General features: G+C 39.1%; 1 pseudogene; it reads left to right on the top strand.

Moving 5' to 3' along the window:
* Positions 1-8,321: 8,321 nt before the first annotated feature.
* Positions 8,322-9,713, top strand: LOC128065920 (transcriptional adapter 2-alpha-like; annotated as a pseudogene).
* Positions 9,714-11,993: the final 2,280 nt, after the last annotated feature.

The raw sequence follows: 11,993 nt of genomic DNA, 5'->3' as shown, positions 1-11,993 counted from the left end.
TGAGATGAGTGTAGTTGTTCAGTAGTTTGAGTATTCTTTGGCATTGCCTTTCTTTGAGATTGGAATGAAAACTGACCTTTTCCAGTCCTGTGGCCACTGCTGAGTTTTCCAAATTTGCTGGCATATTGAGTGCAGCACTTTCACAGCATCATCTTTTAGGATTTAAAATAGCTCAACTGGAATTCCATCACCTCCACTAGCTTTGTTCGTAGTGATGCTTCCTAAGGCCCACTTGATTTCGCATTTCAGGATGTCTGGCTTTAGGTGAGTGATCACACTATCATGGTTATCTGGGTCATGAAGATCTTTTTTGTATATTTCTTCTGTGTATTCTTGCCACCTCATCTTAATATCTTCTGCTTCTGTTAGATCCGTACCATTTCTGTCCTTTATTGTGCCCATCTTTGCACAAAATATTCCCTTGGTATCTCTGATTTTTTTAAAAAGATCTTTAGTCTTTCCCATTCTATCCCACTCTAAGTTTCACAGGGTTGAAATAAATTTCTATGTCTAAGATGGAGCCACTCTGTCTTGGCATATCTTTGGTGCCATGTCAGCACCAGAACTTATGTAACTTTGATATCCCTATAAAGCCATTTGATCAGAAATGCAGTATATCCAGGCAGCCGATCCCAAATACCAAGCCAACCCTTGGCTCTATACTTGCTTCCCTATGCTTAATCCATTTTTTATTTTTCTTATCCTTGCTTCCTATTCTTTACCCGATAAAAAAGGTCCCTGCTTTCAGTTCTCTGGATCCTTGGGAATGAATACTGCCCACTTCATAAAATATTAAACTATTGAAATGTTAAAAAGAATTTTTTTAATTTGTGTCAGGCATAAAACACTAGTCCAAACTTTCTACCAAGTGATTTTAGTTTGGGATCCTCATGAAATCTCCACTTCAGTCATGCTGTTCTAAATTTGCATCTCAGCAGACTTCCCTGATGATTCAGTGGCGGATAATCTGCCTGCCAATGCAGGGAACATGGGTTCGATACCTAGTCTGGGAAGATTCTACATGTTGCCCAGCAACTAAGCTCATGCACCACACTCTGGAGCCCATAAGCCACAACTACCCAAGTTCAAGCACCCTAAAGCCCATGTTTGGCAACAAGTGAAGCCACTACAGTGAGAAGCCCGCCCACAGCAACTAGACAGTAGCCTCCTGCTCACTGCAACTACAGAAAGACTGCACACAGCAACAAAGACTTCGTGCAGCCAAAAATTAAATAAATAATAAAATGGTAGATATGCACCAAAAATAAAATCAATATATTTAGACTTAAGAAAGTACAAACGGTGAATCTCAGAATTTCTCTCCAATAAGGTTAGCTTTAGTTTTCTTAAGTAAATTTGTGCAGCAGTCATTTCACTGTGGCTCCACTTCATCTCCAATGCCAAAATCTAGCACAAGTGATTTGAGCATCTAGCTGGGGAAAGGAGACAGGTTTTCTCTGTATAGAATGTCTCTTCCAAAGAATTGATATTAGAAGGGCAGCAAGGGAAGGATCAGAGCTAGCTAAAGAGTATTCTTCTATGTAGTAAATAAAAATTTTGAGAATTCCTCCTTGCAAGGACCTGATTTAAACTATCTTTATATAGCTCTCACCATAGTTGATGTTTTACATGTATCTATTTATCTGATCTTTCCCTTCAATCTATAAACTCCCTGAGGGCAAGGCCTGTGTCTTCTCTATCTTACAGTTTTTTCATATCACCTCTCCCAATTTTCTTGCTACAGAAGGCCCTTAACTGTGTTTTGAATTAAAAACATTGGGTTTTATTCAGGTTTGGAGTTTAGAATGCTGTATAATGGTTCTCTTTCTGGAACTCCTGCTGCTCGTAGTGGAGAGCAGTAAGTAACTAATCCATTATAGGATTGAATAAACAATCCTGCATTCTGTGAAAGCATCCAAGGAAATGCTACCTATGAGGTCTTCTCAGTAGAGATTTGGACACACAGGATAAAAATAAAAGCAATGTTGAGGGCCCTCTCTCCCAACAGCTTCAAATATGTGCTTTGATTGGAAATAGATGAATTTTCAGAGCACAATACTCTGACAGCTAAAAATAAAACAAATGCCCTCTCTGATACTTTAGAATACCCAAGGCCCATGATTCAAGAAAATACATGGAGAAATGTCATCACTTATTTAACTCCTGTAAAGAGTTTCCAAAATAAAATTGCTGATGCTGCTTAGCTTGGTTCATGTAAATATTTTTGAAGGAAACGATCTAGATGCCTTTTGGTGCCTCAGCACTATAATAGATAAGATGTAAAAAGACTCTAAGTCCCTAGGAATAAATCAATAATATTTTTATATATATTAGAAGCTATTTTCACTCACAAAATACTCAGAGAGGCCTCATTTGATTTCTTTCTTGTAAGCATTTGGGAGACACAAGTGTTTTATTTCAATTTTACAGATGAGGAAACTGAAGGGTACAGAACTGAGGTGATTTTTTCAAAGTCATCACCCCAAGGTTAATGCTTCCACATCCTGAACTCTTTTCTTTTTTAAATCATGCCTTTTTGCTACTGATCTTTTGGTACTATAGTGTTCTTATTCCCCTTTATTCTACCTTGGTGTCTGTGGAAAATATTGCTAATGAGGTACTTTCCTCTAGCAGGGTTACCATGTGATAGCAATTTCCACCTTGACTCAGAGCAGTAGGAAAAATAACAAAGGAAAAATTACAAAGAGCATCTGCTGATGATAGCAAAGGCTGTAGAGGGGCTAGAATGGAAAATTCTGGGAACAAGACTAAAGCTTCCCTTAAAAGCTACACAGCACTTTATGCATGGATCTCTTAACAATTTTTCTTCCATCATCAGTAGATGACAATGATCTAGAATGTAGGACTGCAGTAAGCAATTTTAAGTGGGCTAACCATAGAAAATGACCTGAGAATTTGCATGTACTGCCACAATTTATACACAACCAAGAAATTTTATGGTGCAGCATTAAATTAGAATGACAGCTAGTTAATGTCTGTAAGTGATGACCTTCCACTTCCCTCATGTCTTTGCAATAGCAGCGGATGCCTTATACCAGCATTGATTCCTGCCATTCTAAAGCTGCTTTCAAAGGCTTTTCTACTGCTGCAGTAATGCCATTGCAGCTATATTGCTTCACTGTAACTAAGCTCTTTCCATTATAATCTAAATCCTACATGCTCCATGCCAATTACCATAACTATCAGCTTTAATCTGACATTTCAAAAAACTGAATTTCAAATATTAAATACACATTCCATATTTCTCTTCTTACAAAAACATTCAAACTGTGCTAGTATTTGGTTTCAGTATTCATTCATCTGATCAAAAATTAAGTAATAAACTGGTTGAAGAAAAACTCTCAAGTCAATTTTGGAAGAATTGAGGAAAATTTTATTATGGACTGGATGTTAAATGATATTAGGAAATTATGTTCTTTTATTAGGTACAATATGATATTATGCTTTTCAAGGGGAAGTCTATTTTTAGGAAATACCAATTGAAGTATTTGTAGGTAAATTGTAATGATATCTGCAACTTATTTGTTGAATTTAAGCTTCCCTGGTGGCTCAGATGGTAAACCGTCTGCCTACAATGCGGGAGACCCAGGTTCCATCCCTGGGTCGGGAAGATTCTCTGGAGGAGGAAATGGCAATCCACTCCAGTACTCTTGCCTGGAAAATCCCATGGATGGAGGAGCCTGGTAGGCTACCGTCTATGGGGTCGCAAACAGTCAGACATGACTGAGCGACTAAATCAGTCAATCAATACACAGAGAAAGTTATAGATGATAATATAGATTAAACAAATGAAGCAGATATAAAAATTACTGAATACTTTGTTGATATATTTGCTAACAGAGGTACTGAGGTAAAACAAAGTTCCTGACTTCATAGTCCAGTAGTCTACTTAAAGGTATGCCAATATAACAACTATTGCAGTTTGTAATGAATATAGTACTAGCAGTGGAGGAGGTAATGGCAACCCACTCCAGTATTCTTGCCTGGAAAATCCTATAGACAGAGGAGACTGGCAGGCTACAGTCTATAGGGTCACAAAGAGTCAGACATGACTGAGCATGCAAGCACACATGGTACTAGCAGTAGGTAGCAAGATACTTGAAAGCATAAAAGGGGAAGAAAATAATTCTACCTACAGATGTGAAGTAAAGATTTCCATAGGGAGTGATGCCTATAGAGGGACTTAAACATATATACATGAACAGGGAAGACATTGGCAGAGGCAAGGGATGGGCATCACTGTAGAAGCCTGAAATAGAATAAAAGGGTTAGGAAACAGCACATTCTAGGTGACTAGGCCACTGAGCATGACATGGAAAGAGTGAGAGATGAGTCTGGAAAGTCATGCAAACTGGGGATCTGATGAAGAGTACATTCTACTAAAGAGTCACAGTATTTTCCTAGAGGCAGTATGAATCTTAAAAAAAATTCTTAAATTGTGTTAGCTTGACTTATTGTGGTGATCACCCCATAATATATACAAATATGGAATCATTATTGCATACATCTGAAACTAACAATGTTACATGTCAATTATATCACAATTTTTAAAGAGTTGTTAAGAAAAGGATGGGCTTCCCAGGTGGTTCACTGGTAAAAATTCTGCCTGACAATTTAGGAAACACAGGAGATGTGAGTTCAATCCCTGGGTTGGGAAGACCCCCTGGAGGAGGAAATGGCAATTCACTCCAGTATTCTTGCCTGGAAAGTCCCTGGACAGAGAAGCCTGGTAGGCTACAGTACATAGGGTCACAAAGAGTTGAACACAACTAAGCAATTACACATGCACATATGCAAGAAAGGGTATGGAATGCTCATTAATCCATGGCTTATCAATTGAGTAGTTATTTGAACGCCTGGATCAAAACAACTTCTTGGTTAGCATCTTACAGAAATAATCCTAAATTTCACAATTTGAAGAAAATAATGACAATTTTTCTGATTAAGAGAGCCAAGTCTAAACAATTAGCCCCAGAGAAAGCATACCAATGGAGATTAAATACTGGAAGCTGTTAATTAAATAACACACAGATAAATATGTGTCAATTAAGAAAATATGACATGCACATATAAGGACTAAAAACTAAACCAAAGAAAAGATAATTTAAGGAAAATGGTTCACAAATATTAGAAGATTAACTTTTAAAGGAAATCAACCCTGATGTTGGATAGCATCACCAATTCAATGCACATGAACTTGGGCAAACTCTGCGAGATAGTGAGGGACAGGGAGGCCTGGCATGCTACAGTCCATGGGGTCACAAAGAGTCAGACATAACTTGGCAACTGAACAACTCTGTATATTCATTGGAAGGGCTGATGCTTAAGCTGAATCTCCAATACCTTGGCCACTTGACGCGAAGAGCTGGCTCATTGGAAAAGACCCTGATGCTGAGAAAGATTGAGGGCAGGGGGAGAAGGGGATGACAGAGGATGAGCTTGTTGGATGACATCACCAACTCAATGGACATGAGCTTGAGCAAACTCAGGGAGAGAGTGAAGGACAGGGAAGCCTGCTCTGCTGCCATTCGTGGGTAAAGGGTCAGACAAGACTCAGTGACTGAACAACAAAAACTTTGAAGAACGTTTCACCAGTGTGTTAATTCACTCATGTACACTGAGTTTTTTTCATCAAAGATAATTTTCTATTCATTCAAGCCTATGAAGAAACAACCCTCCTAAATTTTTAGGAGTTGATACTGGATACCAACTGGCAAATGAAGATAAGGTCTCAGTAAAAAGATTATCCAATATAGAAACTATGTTTCCATATGCACTTTGCATTTTGAAAAATCCACCTTTATATACTAATAAAGAGAGCTACACCTCTACTGCTGTATGATTTGGTTTAAGCCTACATTTACCTTTTAAAATTTGGTCAGCATAAGATTAGCTTGGGTGCATCCTCAGACTCAGTTTCCCTATTTTTTTAATTTTAACGTTTTCTTCACAAATCATATATACTGGATACTGCAAGAAAGTACATTTTAAGTAATTTTTCATTTTGGTTTTGTCAGATGCTGTGTATATGCTGGTAATGCTGTGTATTATCACCTGACATATTTAACTACTATGTAGAGCACATCAGGAAAAATGCCAGGCTGGATGAAGCACAAGCTAGAATCAAGATTTCTGGGAGAAATATTAACAGCCTCAGATGTGCAAATGATAACACTTTAATGGCACAGAGTGACGAGGAACTAAAGAGCCTCTTTATTTATTGAAGGATAATTGCTTTACAGAATTTTGTTTTCTGTCAAACCTCAACCTGAATCAGCCATAGATATACATATATCCCCTCCCTTTTGAACTTTCTTCCCGTCTCCCTCCCCATCACACCCCTCTAGGTTGATACAGAGCCTCTGTTTGAGTTTCCTAGTCATACAGCAAATTCCCATCGGCTATCTGTTTTACATTTGGTAATGTAAGTTTCCATGTTACTCTCTCCATACATCTCACCCCCTCCTCCCTCTCCCCATGTCCACAAGGCTATTCTTTATGTCTGTTCCTCCAGTGAATTCTTCAGTACCATTTTTCTAGATTCCATATATATGCATTAGAGTATGGTATTTATCTTTCTCTTTCTGGCTTATTTCACTCTGTATAACAGGTTCTGGGTTAATCCACCTCATTAGAACTGACTCCAAGGCATTCTTTTTTATGGCTGAGTAATAGTCTATTGTGTATATGTACCACAACTTTATCCATTCATCTGTCGATGGACATCTAGGTTGCTTCGATGTTCTAGCTATTGTAAACAGTGCTGCAATGAACAATGGGATACATGTGTGTTTTCAATTTTGTTTTCCTCAGGGTATATGCCTAGAAGTGGGATTGCTGGGTCATATGGTGGGTTTATTCCTAGTTTTTTTTTTTAAAGAATCTCAATACCATCTTCCATAGTGGCTGCATAGTTCCCTTTTCTCCACACCCTCTTCAGCATTTACTGTTTGTAGATTTTTTGATGATGGCCATTCTGACCGTAGTTTGGGTTTGCATGTCTCTAGTAATGAGCAATGTTGAGCATCTTTTCATGTGTTTGTTAGCCATCTGTATGTCTTCTTTGGAGAAATGTCTGTTTAGGTCTTTTTCACACTTTTTTGGGTTGTTTGTTTTTCTGGTATTGAGTTGTATGAGTTGCTTGTATATTTTGGAAATTAATCCTTTGTCAGTTGTTTCATTTGCTCTTATTTTCTCCCATTCTGAGGGTTATCTTGTCACCTTGCTTATAGATTCCTTTGCTCAGCAAAAGCTTCTAAGTTTAATCAGATCCCATTTGTTTACTTTTGTTTTTATTTCCATTACTCTAGAAGGTGGGTCATAGAGGATCTTGCTTTGATTTATGTCATCAAGTGTTCTGCCTATGTTTTCCTCTAAGAGTTTTATAGTTTCTGGTCTTACCTCTTGATGAGGGTGAAACAGGAGAGTGAAAAAACTCATGTTTCAGAGTGAAAAAGTCACGTCTGACTCTGTGACCCCATGGACTGTAACCCAGCAGGCTTCTTTGCCCATGGGAATTTTCAAGGCAAGAATACTGGAGTGGGTTGCCATCTCCTTCTCTGTGGGATTTCCGACCTAGGGATCAACCCACATCTCCTGCACTGGCAGGCTGATTCTTTACCGTGGTTCCACGTGGGAAGCCTGCTGTGTATACAACATACTCCTAATAACATGAGATGTTCTAACTTCACTTTTCAGACTTTAAATTTTTTCAGGGCTTAATGTAACACTATTTAATTTTTCTCTCTAATTTATAAGAAAGAAGAATTAATGGCTTATAATCACATGGTTATAATCCAGTACGTAAGAAAAATAAGAATTTTAATGCAAAGATCTATTTAGGAGATAGTTTCTGGAAATTTTAGAAATAAAGTAAATATACTTAAATATGGTTTCTTAATAGATTGCTGGAGGAGCACTCAAAGAAAAGAGACAAGAAACTTTAAAGTAAACAACATTAAAATCCTTAGTAAGCATTTGTATACCAGATCCCTGGGAGGAAACACCTGCTGGGTTTTTCCTAATGTGAATTCCTGGGCTACCAATTAGAAATGGAAAATTACTTGAGCTGCGCATGTAGCCCACAGTAATCAGACTCTAGGATCCTCCCACACTAGCCTTTGGTCATACCACTAGAAGAAAACAAAGAAAATGTTGACTTTGTCAGAGAAGAAACAGGGAGCTCTTTATCTACTTAAAACTAGGATGGGCAGAGGAGAGGGAAGCAGTGAGGTTCTGAAATCTCCTTGAAGCAGCTCAGATTAAAGAAGATCAAAGCAACAGTCTTTGCCAACTGGGGAATGGACAGTTTGGGTTCCTTTAGCAATGATCCCTCTGATAAGCCACTTTGCCGAGGCTGCTCCTCCTACCTCATAGAGCTTTATATCAAGCGTGCAGTTTCCTTTTTTCCTCTGCTTACCGTGTTTCACTTCAGGATTTGAGTACAAGAAACATCAAAGTGATCATACTTATGAAATAATGACCTCAGATGTTCCTCTTCTTGACCCTAGCTGGACTTCTCAAGAAGAAATGGCCCTTTTACAATCTGTGATGGACTGTGGCTTTGGAAATTGGTAGGATGTAACCAATCAGATGTGCACCAAGACCAAGGAGGAGCGTGAGAAGCACTATATGAACCATTTCATCAATAACCCTCTGTTCACATCTACCCTGCTGAACCTGAAGCAAGCGGAGGCAAAAACTGCTGACACTAAAAACTGCTGACACTGCCATTCCATTTCACACTGCAGACGACCCTCCTCAACCTACCTTTGACTCCTTGCTTTCTCAGGACATGGCGGGATACATGCCAGCTCAAGCAGATTTCATAGAGCAGTTTGACAATTATGTGAAGTGGGACTTGAGAGATATTGATTTTGTCAAAGATGAATGGGACATTTTACATGCTCTGAAGATGGCTGTAGTAGATATCTATCATTCCAGGTTAAAGGAGGACAAAGATGAAAAAAAAAATTATGAGACCACGAATTAATCAATCTTAGGAAGTTTCAGTTAATGGAACAACGACATCCCAAGGAAGTCCAAGATCTTTATGAAAAAATGAGGTGATTTGCAAGGATAGTGAGGCCGGTGGAACCTGACAAGTTCATTGAAAGCCAAGCATTGGAATTTGAACTCCGAAGGGAAATCAAAGGCTCCAGGAATACAGGACAGCAGGCATTACCAATTTTTGTAGCTCCAGAACCTACAACCACCTCAAGACTCAAGAAGAGGAACCCTTCAAATGCAGAATGAGCTCCAAGGTCCTCCAGTGCATCCAGGACAGCAGTGCCTGCCAGCAGTGTCTCCACCAGCAGGCTGACATTGATCCTGGCTTGAGTCCTCCTGTTCGAATGACTTCGAATTCAGATAGACGAAGTGTACTGCCCTTGAAACTCAGTGGCCTCCCTGGCACAGAGAAGTTGAGTGAGAAAGAAAAGGAGGTCTGTCAGATGGTGAGGTTGGTCCCAGAAGCCTATTTAGAATACACATCTGCTCTATTGAACAAATGTAACAAGCAAGGGGGCTTGAAACTGGCACAGGCAAGAGCACTCATCATGATAGATGTGAGCAAAACCCAGAAAATCTATAATTTCCTCATCTGAGAAGGATACATCACCAAAGCCTATGAGGCTCCCCAGGAGTGTTGTGGGCCAAAGGGCCACAGGGGCATTCTGGAGCCTCATTTTTGAACTGAATTCTCACTGAGAAAAGAGGGAAAGAAAGAAGGAAATCTTCAGTTGTATTAGTGTCTACTTTATTCTCCACCCTGCTTTAAAATACTCCTGTTGTTGGTATTGTGCTGCGGAGTTATGTGCTAGATAAGCCATTATTAATTGTGTGTGGGCATTCATTCCTAAAACCTCTTGTAACTGAAACAAAAACCATAGTACCACACATCACAGTATTGGTAGAAATAGAACTAAACCAGTCTGTAGTCCCAGGAGTCCAGCTCAGATCCTCGTACCTGCTTGGGAGGTTGGTTTTCTAATTATCTGTCTTGCCCTCAAACATTACAGACAGATGTAAAATAAAGAGGCTATATAGAGAGAAAGCTTTCTCCTTCTGTCTGAGGTTTTCTTTTTAAGCTAACAACTTATGTTTATGAGCAGAAAGGAGGAAAACCTCCCCCATGATGGTCTTTTCCCAAACTGTACCTTGAACTTGAATGTCTGGCTCTGTAATCTGCAGTCTGACTCTCTCATCTGCAGGAGACTTTTCAAGTAGGTTACACCCGATATAAAATGTCTCTGTTATTTTTAGAATGAATGGATTAAAATGCTTCGCTACTTAAAAAAAAAAAAAAAAACTAGGATGAAGAATGCAAGATGCAAATAGCCAGATTATTATTACTTTTTAAGCAAGAAGCACCTGAGATAATCCTGCTAAGTTTTCCACTGAGTTCATGGCCTAGAAAATTTAATACAGCCTTCAGGGAGCCTGTGGGCACAACACAAAGGTGCCATCTAAAATTTTGAAATATTTAAAGTCCCAGTATAACCTTTAAAAATGCTTGCAAATTTTGTATTCTTCTCCTTAATATATCAATGCTTATTTTGAAGTAAAAATGGCTTCAGCTACCTACAAGTTAAATTACTAGCCCTTTTCATAAATCTTTGAATAAAATCACTGCTTTCTAAGATAACCATGCTTATTTCCAGCTTTATATTCCCAAAGCATACTCAGCTGGAGAAGAATGACCCAGAAAAAATCTAAAGGCTTCCATGTAAAGATCACATGCTTAGGATAACACTGAGGCCTCTAGTGCTCCAGAGAAGGACTATCTGCTCTTCAGTTAGTGAAGACTGTTGGTATTTTATTCACTCATTCGTGTCTGATTCTTGCAACCCCATGGACTGCAGCCCACCAGGCTCCTCTGTCCATGGGGATTTCCCAGGCAGGAATACTGGAGTGAGTTGCCAGGCCTTTCTCCAGGGGATATTCCCCACCCAGGGATCGAACCCAGGTTTCCTGAAAGGTAGGCAGATTCTTTACTGTCTGATCCACCAGGGAAGTCCAGCTTCCCACCAGGAAAGTTGATATTTTAAAGGTATTTTTCATTACTAGGGGAACTACTAGTACTATGGTACTACTGGTCATGTCTTGAGATCAGAGAAGAAAAAGAAATTATATTTTAGGTTAAACTAAGAAAAATTCAAGGGAAAAACAATGATTTTCCCAGCTTTGGTTCATCTTTAGATCAACAGCAACTGAACTTAGAAGTGAATGCCACGATTTTGCCAAAAGAAAACTGTAAGGTTTTAGGCCCCACAGTAGTAAGGTAGGCCCCACAGCATAAGGTAAGGCAGTATGATTAGAAATCTGAACAAGAACTTTCTTTTCCTTCTTTTTTCAACTGACTATATAACTGACTATAATATTTGTTGCAGGTGTACAACATAGTTGTTCAACACATGCGCATTATGAAATGACCTCCATAAGTCTAGTAATTGTCTATCAACATACAAAGTTTTAAATTATTGTTGATTTTATTCCCTGTGCTGTACATTACCTCCCCAGGACTTATTTATTATATGACTAGAAGTTTGTACTGGGCTTCCCTGATAGCTCAGTTGGTAAAGAATCCACCTGCAATGCAGGAGACCCTGGTTCGATTCCTGGGTTGGGAAGATATGCTGGAGAATGGATAGGCTACCCACTACAGTATTTATGGGCTTCCCCGTGTTTCAGCTGGTAAAAAATCTGGCTGTAATGAAGGAGACTTGGGTTCAATTCTTAGGTTTGGAAGATCCCCTGGAGAAAGGAAAGGCTACCCACTCCCGTATTCTGGCCTGGAGAATTCCATGGACTGTATAGTCAATGGGGTCACAAAGAACCAGACACAATTGACTGTAAATGCTGTGCTGTGCAAAAGTTTATACTTATTAATCTCCTTTGCCAATCTTCTCCATTCCTCCACCCACCTCTCTTCTGGCAACCCACCAGTTTGTTACCTGTATCTATGTGTCTTT

The sequence above is a fragment of the Budorcas taxicolor genome, chromosome 20 (assembly GCF_023091745.1).
Source record: "Budorcas taxicolor isolate Tak-1 chromosome 20, Takin1.1, whole genome shotgun sequence".
NCBI classification, from domain to species: domain Eukaryota; kingdom Metazoa; phylum Chordata; class Mammalia; order Artiodactyla; family Bovidae; genus Budorcas; species Budorcas taxicolor.
Note: the sequence above shows the minus strand (reverse complement) of the source record. Positions and strands in the feature narration are given on the sequence as shown.